The 10,940-nt window shown below is 38.8% G+C and overlaps 1 long non-coding RNA gene across 7 annotated transcripts; it reads right to left on the bottom strand.

Moving 5' to 3' along the window:
- Positions 1-217: 217 nt before the first annotated feature.
- Positions 218-10,349, bottom strand: LOC143420223 (uncharacterized). Of its 7 annotated transcripts, none has more exons than XR_013100048.1 (9): positions 10,288-10,349; positions 7,926-10,083; positions 7,565-7,673; positions 7,340-7,459; positions 7,036-7,197; positions 3,028-3,141; positions 2,143-2,300; positions 1,658-1,715; positions 218-704 (listed from the first exon to the last, which is right to left on the bottom strand). It is a non-coding gene; the product is annotated as an uncharacterized LOC143420223 (long non-coding RNA). The 7 variants fall into 7 exon arrangements; XR_013100051.1 differs by lacking the exon at positions 10,288-10,349 and having other exon boundaries at positions 7,926-8,087; positions 8,626-10,186; XR_013100053.1 differs by lacking the exon at positions 10,288-10,349 and having other exon boundaries at positions 3,035-3,141; positions 7,926-10,186.
- Between the last annotated feature and the right edge of the window lie 591 nt (positions 10,350-10,940).

Genomic DNA, 10,940 nt, shown 5'->3' on the forward strand with positions numbered 1-10,940 from the left:
TGAGCTAGCGGTGCATGTTTACTACAGTGAATAAGGTGATTGAGTGCACAGCGTCCACACTCTGCAGGGGGTAAAGACATTACTTGAATATTGTTTTATATTGATATATATTAGCCTTCTGTTGACCATCACCTCAGGTTCACCATTACAGTTTCAGATTACAGATACACACTGTCTAAACACATTCAAAAACTCATGTCTCAGAAATAAGCACAGCTGTTCATGTTTGTCATTAGAGTTTTATTTGTAAGAAAATTATGAACTTCATATTGTGCATTAAATAAAAGAACATTTCACAACTCTGAGTCAACAGAAACAGGTAACAGAAATGTCTCTAATGTGTACAGTGTAGTGTAAGCATTAAAAGATCATAAAGGAAAAACTAACATTTATGTGAAACTAATTGTAATAAAAAATGAGCAGGTGCTTTATAGATTTAAAAGAAAGAATCTGAAAACAACACTTTTTTGGTCTAAGTGATCAAAGTAGAAAACAGAACTGATGTTCAAGAACAAACCGTAGCTGCACTAATATTACACATCTCGATCGTTGTACTGAACAGACATGTTGCTTTTAAAACCACATGCAGTGTGTGACCATGACTGTTCACTGAGACCATGAACGCCACTTCGCTGAAGCATTCTTCTTCTTCTTCTTCTTGCCATTAAATTGGAAGCAGAAGCAGCACGAGCTGATTTGATCTACTGAAAGGAAAAAGCAGAACATCTGAGTTGAAACCAGTCAGCTGAAATCATTAAGACAGGAACAAATTCAATGCAGTGTCTCAAGTGGCTTAGCCTGTTACAACTGTTGATACAAGCTAAATACGGTTAACACACAGTGTCAGGGAGCTCCAGTGTGGGAACTAGTGGCTTTAGGTTTGTAGTCATTTAACTTTCATCCATTCATTCATTTAATTCAGGAGGAAGAAATGCCAGGTTGGTGCAGGCTGGTTACATGCATTTGGTCCCATGCTGTCTTTAATTAAATGACTTGGTTCATTTTATGGCTGGGCTGTATGTGGGGTTATATCATGTTATTTGGGCAGGAGTACCTGTCCCCTGTTAGACTTAGAAAGTTTCTCCATAAGTAGAGTTTCTAACTCTTCTAGCACATCTGTGGCTGACAGCTTTTTGGTGGCTCTTTTTACCCCACACTGGTTGTGAGTGTGTAAATAGCCCCACTAGTTATTTTGGGTTGCAGTTAACTAGGGAGGAAGGGGTGGGTATGCCATGATTAGGTGAATAACAATTATATGTGATACATAAATTTCACAATGCATGCATATATCTCTATCAATTAAACCTGGCCTGAGGGCTGCCATTTTTTACATTCAGTTATTTCTCTTAGAAATGTTGGAACTAAATAATGAATGTGTTACAGTTAAAGTGAAACACTGGTCAGTGTAAATGGCTCATTGGGACACAGAAACCTTTAAATTAAACCTGATATCTAGTGTCAAACAATATCAAAGCTGTAAAAGATGTTTACATTCAGAATTTATAAAACTATGATTGTAAATAAATTCAAACAAGTGAGCTTTTCTCTTTGTGCTGAATATCAACACTGTGGTTTCTTAGACTGTAAGCTTTACTTTAGTGCAACCAGTTGCAGAAGCTGCCACTCCAAATGTCTTTTGATAACAAGAAAAAAATACCTTTTCAGTACACGGCCTGAAGTTCTTCTCCGAAATCTTCTGCAATCGGCTTTGTCTGCTGGTTTGAAGACAATAAACCATAAAAAAGATGATTTAGTCACTTTGTCTGTGTCATGCAGCTCGAATGTGTCGTGTAACGATGTTGAATAGCCGTCGTTATCCCTCTGCTGCGTCAGTAGGATTGTACTGTACAGCATCTCATTGATATGTGAGGAATGCTAATGTAACACGATAACAGACTTACATCATTAAAATATAAAGTGCAGGAGATATTTAGATATTTTTTATATTTATATTACATTTTATAGCTGACGGATATTACTAAATAGATAGAATTTACTAAATAGCTGGATGAACATGAAAAATATGTCTATAATAACAAATGACCATGAGAGCCAGTAGAATTAATTCAGCTGGACACTCAAAAGACGTCCTTAAATGCTCTTTAAGTGGCAGAACAGATGAACAAACAGTTAATCGCTTACTTGAGATGAAATCTGCTCAGCTACTTTGAAAACAGCTTCTAACTGGTTCCTCCTTTAACAGGATGACTGCTCAGGGGTAAGGCCATCATGCAATCCAGCAACCTTTATGGTTCTGCTTTGATTCACCAGGAACTATTAGGGAAACCTTCCAGCGCCTCCTGTGAAAGACACAGGCATAAACACACAAACATTTATTAACATGTTCCACAGTGTTCCAGTTTGATTTTCTTATCCTGTGGACAACAACGTACATGGATGCAGGTTTATTGTTAACTTTTGTAAGGTTTATTTAATGAACATATCCAGCTGCAGCTCCACTGTGATCCTGAACTGGATAAGCACTTAAGAAAATGTGTCAATAAATGGACAAACATCAACTTACTATATTTATCCAAACAGACGGGACCAATAATGCTTCGCTGAGTTAGAGACTTTAACAGACTCTTCTATGTAAGAATGTCTCGTGCTGATATACCTGCAATACTTGACAACAAAGGTTTTTCAGACTACATGTAGCTGTCCTCTATGTCAGCTAACACATTTACATTTATGTCACACTTATTTCTGCTTTCCCATTTTATAATTATTACTTACATTTTGATTAGATACCTTGAGTTTGTAAATGATCAGATTACATAATTGGAATACAATGTATCCAATTCAGGGTTGCGGGAGGATGAAGCCTATCCCAGCTGATACAGGACAAAGACAGGCTGCCAGTTTATTGCAGGGCTAATACAATATGTGTAACAGAAAATCCACTTAAATGTTTGATATTTCTTATAATAATCATAATTATGACTATTATTTAAAGGTTTCTTCATAAATGCATTTTGATTTTTTATAACCCCTAAAATATAAACCTGAGCTGTTTCAGATTCTGACCTCTGACCTCAGTGACCTGGCTGTGTCCTCACTGCAGCTCCCTCTTGGAAGTACGTCTGCTTCTTGTCTTCCCCCAGTGTTGACCGCCTGATATCAAGATATCACGTACTGTAACTGAGGAACAAAAAAGGACAAACACTTGCATTCATTTAAAAGTACATTCATACAGAGATAATCTATGGAAACACACTAGTTCACAGTTTGGGAGGAACCAGTTCCTGTGAAACATTTCTGTATATGAACATCATGTGGAGAATGAATGAAATGAGTTCTTCAGGTGACTCAGCAGTCCCACACTGACAAATGAAATCTAGTTAAACTATTAAGCATATTTGCTCTTCTGAAATCTGTGTTAAACAACAACAAACATAAATTAGTAACAAAAACTACAGCTGAGTATAGGCTTTACAAACCACCAGCAGCCATAATGCTAAATTTTAATCTTCAAATGTTTCTGAGCTGTCTTCAACCTGCTTTTAGCACATTAAAGTCTCAATAAATAAAGTCAATGCAGACTCAATCCTAAATGTTCAGCACACAGAGACACAGAGGTACTGTTTAAAGTTTAGTGTTAACTTGAGTCACTGATCATTCACAGTATTACAGAGTCTGGCAGTCTTTGCATGATGTCCACGTCACTGTAAGTTTCTAGCTAACTCTCAGGTGTGCCAGCAGGAAAGAGTAATAATAACCTGCATCCTGAGGTTTGCCATGCAGGATTAAAGGAGCCAAGCTTTGTTCACACAGCTAGGATTGTATTTTACACTGACCCTGGGTCAGTATCAACTTCAAGAAGACAGCTGTAACTGTTGATAGAAGAATCACACACACATATTTATGGCTTTGCCTTATAGAATTCAGCATCTCAGTGCTCAGGAAATAGGTTTTGCAGCTGTTTGAGCTAAGATTTTCAAGTTATTCACAAATTAAAACCTATACTTTGTGTCGGGCAAGAACTAAATTCAAATGCATGTAACAGTGAGAAACGCACTGTCTTGGCGAAGTAAAGCGTTTCCCATCAACTTCATAGAGCTTGCTGTAACTTTTGATAGAAGACTCAGACAAACATATTCATGGCTTTATCTTATAGACTTCAATATCCCCCCAATGTGTGTGTGAGTCTTCTCTCAAAATTTACAGCTGTCTTTATGAAGTTTATGGAAAAACGCTTTATTTCACCACGTTAGTGCGTTTCTCGCTATTACATGCATTTGAATGGAGTTCTCGCCCGACACAAAGTATAGGTTTTCAATTTGTGAATAACTTGAAAATCTTAGCTCAAACAGCTGCAAAACCTATTTCCTCAGCACGGAGATGCTGAATTCTATAAGGCAAAGCCATAAATATGTGTGTGTGTGAGTCCTCTATCAAAAGTTACAGCTGTCTTCATGAAGTTGATACTGACCCAGGGTCAGTGTAAAATACAAGTTATTCACATAATGAAAACTTATACTTTGTTTCGTGCAAGAACTCCATTCAAATGCATGTAATAGTCAGAAACGCACTGTCTCGGCGAAATGAAGCCTTTTTGTACAACTTCATGAAGTTAGCTGTAACTTTTGATAAAAGGCTCAAAGCAGAGGGATAACGACGGCTATTCAACATCGTTACACGACACATTCGAGCTGCATGACGCAGACAAAGTGACTAAATCATCTTTTTTGTGGTTTATTGTCTTCAAACCAGCAGACAAAGCCGATTGCAGAAGATGTCGGAGAAGAACTTCAGGCCGTGTACTGAAAAGGTATTTTTTTCTTGTTATCAAAAGACATTTGGAGTGGCAGCTTCTGCAACTGGTTGCACTAAAGTAAAGCTTACAGTCTAAGAAACCACAGTGTTGATATTCAGCACAAAGAGAAAAGCTCACTTGTTTGAATTTATTTACAATCATAGTTTTATAAATTCTGAATGTAAACATCTTTTACAGCTTTGATATTGTTTGACACTAGATATCAGGTTTAATTTAAAGGTTTCTGTGTCCCAATGAGCCATTTACACTGACCAGTGTTTCACTTTAACTGTAACACATTCATTATTTAGTTCCAACATTTCTAAGAGAAATAACTGAATGTAAAAAATGGCAGCCCTCAGGCCAGGTTTAATTGATAGAGATATATGCATGCATTGTGAAATTTATGTATCACATATAATTGTTATTCACCTAATCATGGCATACCCACCCCTTCCTCCCTAGTTAACTGCAACCCAAAATAACTAGTGGGGCTATTTACACACTCACAACCAGTGTGGGGTAAAAAGAGCCACCAAAAAGCTGTCAGCCACAGATGTGCTAGAAGAGTTAGAAACTCTACTTATGGAGAAACTTTCTAAGTCTAACAGGGGACAGGTACTCCTGCCCAAATAACATGATATAACCCCACATACAGCCCAGCCATAAAATGAACCAAGTCATTTAATTAAAGGCAGCATGGGACCAAATGCATGTAACCAGCCTGCACCAACCTGACATTTCTTCCTCCTGAATTAAATGAATCCTGAATTAAATGAATGAATGGATGAAAGTTAAATGACTACAAACCTAAAGCCACTAGTTCCCACACTGGAGCTCCCTGACACTGTGTGTTAACCGTATTTAACTTGTATCAACAGTTGTAACAGGCTAAGCCACTTGAGACACTGCATTGAATTTGTTCCTGTCTTAATGATTTCAGCTGACTGGTTTCAACTCAGATGTTCTGCTTTTTCCTTTCAGTAGATCAAATCAGCTCGTGCTGCTTCTGCTTCCAATTTAATGGCAAGAAGAAGAAGAAGAATGGCTCAGTGAAGTGGCGTTCATGGTCTCAGTGAACAGTCATGGTCACACACTGCATGTGGTTTTAAAAGCAACATGTCTGTTCAGTACAACGATCGAGATGTGTAATATTAGTGCAGCTACGGTTTGTTCTTGAACATCAGTTCTGTTTTCTACTTTGATCACTTAGACCAAAAAAGTGTTGTTTTCAGATTCTTTCTTTTAAATCTATAAAGCACCTGCTCATTTTTTATTACAATTAGTTTCACATAAATGTTAGTTTTTCCTTTATGATCTTTTAATGCTTACACTACACTGTACACATTAGAGACATTTCTGTTACCTGTTTCTGTTGACTCAGAGTTGTGAAATGTTCTTTTATTTAATGCACAATATGAAGTTCATAATTTTCTTACAAATAAAACTCTAATGACAAACATGAACAGCTGTGCTTATTTCTGAGACATGAGTTTTTGAATGTGTTTAGACAGTGTGTATCTGTAATCTGAAACTGTAATGGTGAACCTGAGGTGATGGTCAACAGAAGGCTAATATATATCAATATAAAACAATATTCAAGTAATGTCTTTACCCCCTGCAGAGTGTGGACGCTGTGCACTCAATCACCTTATTCACTGTAGTAAACATGCACCGCTAGCTCAAGTGACTGACTGTCTCCATGGTTACATCGTATATTATTAGCTATGTAAACAGCTTCCATAGATACCGCCATAGCTCTCTGCAGCTGTAACACTTTCACACTTTGCAAATCATTTCACGATTTTGATAGTTATGAAGACAGAATATGTTTTTAAGGTCATGCTAGGCGGTTGCTATGGTGGTTGCTGTGGACTTGGCTGGACCGCGTCCGATTCCTGTTATTAGCTGTCCGCCGTAGGAAGGCTGCGTTCCATTTACAAGTAGTGACAGTCTGCCGCAACTCGAACTCAAACCCCGCTTTGTTCTTTAATTATAGGCCTTTTATAGCCGTTCATGACACGCACACACACACATAAAGCACTTTGCCTCACCATGAGAATGGAACTTTACCTAAGCTAACCTTTAAAATATCTGATATAGGATAGAAAAAATGAAGCAACCAGAGATTTAATGATGAAGACTCTGGGTTCTGTAGTGACCTGAATGACTCTTTGCATACAATTTATTGAAGAGGACTTTAGAATGCACTTTACATTTAGACTGTTGCTGTTTAATTTTTTACATTGTTGCGGTGTTATGTCATGAATAAAGTTCACCTGCTGGGGGTTTGATGGATCAGATCATCATAATCAATGGGTCCTGAGGTGGGCGGGACTGTCTCTGGTGATGTCACCATGAAGGAACAGCAGCTGGCACGTGTTGCTGAAACATCCCAGTACACTGGTGTAGTTTCCTCTCCAGCTGTTTGACATTTGACACTTCAACATTAAGGGGAAGAAGAAGAAACAGTGTTAGGTCAGGTGACCACATGGTTTCTAAAGTAACTGACAGGAAGTAACCAGGCCGTTAGAAATGGATGGCATGTGTTTAGAGTTACTGGAGTTGGGTAACTCTACTTACCAAAAGCAGAAGCACACAGATGAAGGATCAGATGCTGAATGTTGCAGGAACATGCTCGTGCGGTGGTCATTCAGTGCTGCTCCGGCAGGTTAGACAGTCCAAGACTGATATACTGCCCATCTGAGAGTTTGAAAACACACATGCAAAGATTTATTTTGTATTACAGTCAAAGTTGGATGTTCATTTTTGTCCTTTAAAAATGTTTGTGTATTTGAAAGCGCTAACATTTAAGGATGACTTGGATCGTCTCCTTTAAAGGGGAGACAAGTGTATCCACTGATCCACGTCACTTTACCTGGATGATGACTCCTCTCCCCCTCACTCAGAATCGCTCCTAATATAACCAAGCAAATAAATAATATTGAAGATTTACTTACATCATTACAAAAACAGGAAAAACATCTCCCTTTGATTCTATTTCTCCATTCCTGCTGAACATCAGGCAACAAATATCTCAATAAATCACAGTAAAATGTAAAGCACATGTTTTCTCTGCTTTGTCTAACCTCTGCAGAGCCTCTGTCAAGAAAAACATATCTGTAAGCATAAAACAAATATACATTTCATAACACGTCACTGGACAAACCTCGGTCAGTTGATTTCCTCTGTGCAGTGCAGACGAACATCAGTCAGCAAGTCAAGGTGGTGAGATGGACTGGTGTCCTTTGTGACTCTGCTGGTTCTTCTGAGGAAATACCACCGTCTCTCCACACCGTCACCATCTGTGAGCACAAACTGCTGCTCTGCTCTGCCAGCATGTAGGAAATCACATATCACACACACAGGGGTGAAGAAACATTAGAACTCAACTTTGGATACTTTAGATCTAAACAGATCAAAGTAGCTCTTAGCTTCAACAATCAGTGAACAGACAAACAATGATACCATACTGATTCTGTATGAATACAATATGGTATTTTCAATACAGGTGTCAAATTAATTTACTAAAACTAATACAGATATATGTTGTTGTTTTTTTGATAAATTCGTTTGCTAAATTATAAGAATATATATTTTTTCATTTAACAATTGCAACTGAAAGAAATTAAATATTGAACAAAAATATATTGTCACATTCTGAGCATGCTCAGCATGCTGACAGACTTGAAGTTGCTACAGATTTTAAGAAGTGATAATTATAGGGAAAAAACTTCTCTTTTTCATCCGTTTAATCAAACATTTGATGCCTTAGATGTCTCAGTCCTATAGCATTCTGCAACTACAACTAAGCTGAAGCTTGGATTTGGCTGCAGGTGCCCTGTACATCCTTCTCAACATGTGGGTACCATTTAATCACACTTCTTCCTGAGCTTTGCTTCATCACAAGACCAAAGGTGGCATCCCGTGTCACGGTCATATCATCATCCAGAAGAAACATTTGAAGAAACATCATGGAGAAGAAACATTTACGCGCCTCCCGGTTTTGTTTTCTGATCCTGCAAAAAGACTGAGGACAACAAAGCCCAGAGAACACGAGATACACAACATCCAACATTCAGACTCAACAGCCTCCATAAATGAAGAGCACCAGGTTGGTTCAGTTATAGTAGATGTCATGGAATTTTTTAAATAAAGTCTGCAACACAGAAAGAGCTGTGATCATGCTATTTATTACTGTGCACAGGAGAGCAAACACACATCAAACATCACAGTTCAGTCATGTCAGCTCTGCCACTTCACGTGTCTCGCTATGAAACCTAACGGATCAATGGTTATGCTGTTTTGTGCCCTTGACGTTATCAGCACCTGTAAAGGGAGTTGTTTTCTCAAACTGCTGAAGTAAGTTCATCTAGTTTTAGAAACTTTCATTGAACAGTCTATAACAGTGTCACAACTAAGCATATGCATAAGCACTTAAATGCTTTAAATGAGAATAACATAAAATTTCTATTACAGGAGCTAGAGCCTGTCCCAGTAGTCATAGGTAGAGCACACCTGGACAGGTCACCAGTCTGTCAGAGGACTAACACAGATGCAGCCTGACTCAATCCTAAATGTTCAGCACACAGAGACACAGAGGTACCGTTTAAAGTTTAGTTAGTAGTTAACTTGAGTCACTGATCATTTGCAGTATTACAGAGTCTGGCAGTCTTTGCATGATGTCCACGTCACTGTAAGTTTCTAGCTGACTCTCAGGTGTGACAGGTGTGCCAGCAGGAAAGAGTAATAATAGCCTGCATCCTGAGGTTTTTCATGCAGGATTAAAGGAGCCAGGCTTTGTTCACACAGCTAGGATTGTATTTTACACTGACCCTGGGTCAATATAAGTATCATACAGTTTAAACGAAGCACTGAAACTTGCACATATTTATTACAGATGCACTGAAGGTAATCGAGATATTTGCTGTCAGTCTGTGGCTGCGATTAAACACTTTACTGGAAACTTTATTAACTAGTAACTTCGTCAGTCATGACAGAAGCTAATATTTCTGTGCTAACATCGTTTAAACAGTAACAGCTTTACTCCAATATAAGCTAACGTTTACACCGTAACTTTAAGCTAGCACCATAAAGACGATAAAACACGTAATAACATCTACAAATGCATCTTAAAGCTGTTATATTAGCACTCGGTGTATTATAACCACATTAACATTATTGACACTCGCTGGTCTGACTTTTAATAGTCATTCTATAAATGCTGTCCGTTTAAACGGTCTTACCTGTAAACACTGCTGTATCCACCGGATTGCAGCCAGAGTGGATTCTGGAGTCTTCCCACGCTCCTGTTAGTGATCCTCCATCTGGATGGATGATAACAACCTTCTGAACAATCTAGCAGGAGATGGTCCATATCTAGGGGATATGGACTGATAACAGCCAAAGCGGGTGAATAAAGTCACCCAGTCGCTAGCTGTGCGATTACCCAGCATACACCACACAATATTAGGCACAGCACCACCATAGACATTTTCAGTGGTTTTGAATGCAGGACATGGTTATCTTACCTTGTAAAATGCATGACAATTAAACAGCTAACCACCATAAAATGGTATTGTGTATGTATGTATGTGCATGTGTGTGTGTGTGTGTGTGAGAGAGAGAGAGAGAGAGAGAGAGAGAGAGAGAGAGAGAGAAAGAGAGAGAGAGAGAGAGGGGGGGGGGGGAGAGATCAAAGGCGTGCGCTTATGTTTTTTCTTGATCAAGAGTGTGCCTCCTCTCTCTTATTGGATGTATGGTATAGCATGTTTATTCAGGTGCACCTTTGAAGTCTATGAGAATACTTTGCAGCCTGGTCTGAGTGGTCATTTCTGCACAGACACAATGAAGCGTGCACTCAGTTTAGAGGAGGCTGTTGCTGCAGTTTTGCACTCTCCACAAGCAGTGGAGATACTTCTGACAGCGAAGAAGAATTTTTGCCAGGCACCGAGGAGCTTTGCAGCTCATGTGCGGAGGAGGAGAAGGAGAAGGAGGAAGAAGACCAGGAGGAAGAGACAAGACTGGAGGATGGCCAGTGGAGATCTAAAAATGGAGAAATCATGTGGCAACCCACACACGAAGAGGTCCTGCCATTTTTTCCTCCCCCCATTTTAACCCCAGGACCAACCCATTATGCAATTCGTATAGGATCAGCAGCCCTGTGAGCACTTTCCATCTTTTT

This window comes from Maylandia zebra, linkage group LG9 (assembly GCF_041146795.1).
Source record: "Maylandia zebra isolate NMK-2024a linkage group LG9, Mzebra_GT3a, whole genome shotgun sequence".
NCBI classification, from domain to species: Eukaryota; Metazoa; Chordata; class Actinopteri; order Cichliformes; family Cichlidae; genus Maylandia; species Maylandia zebra.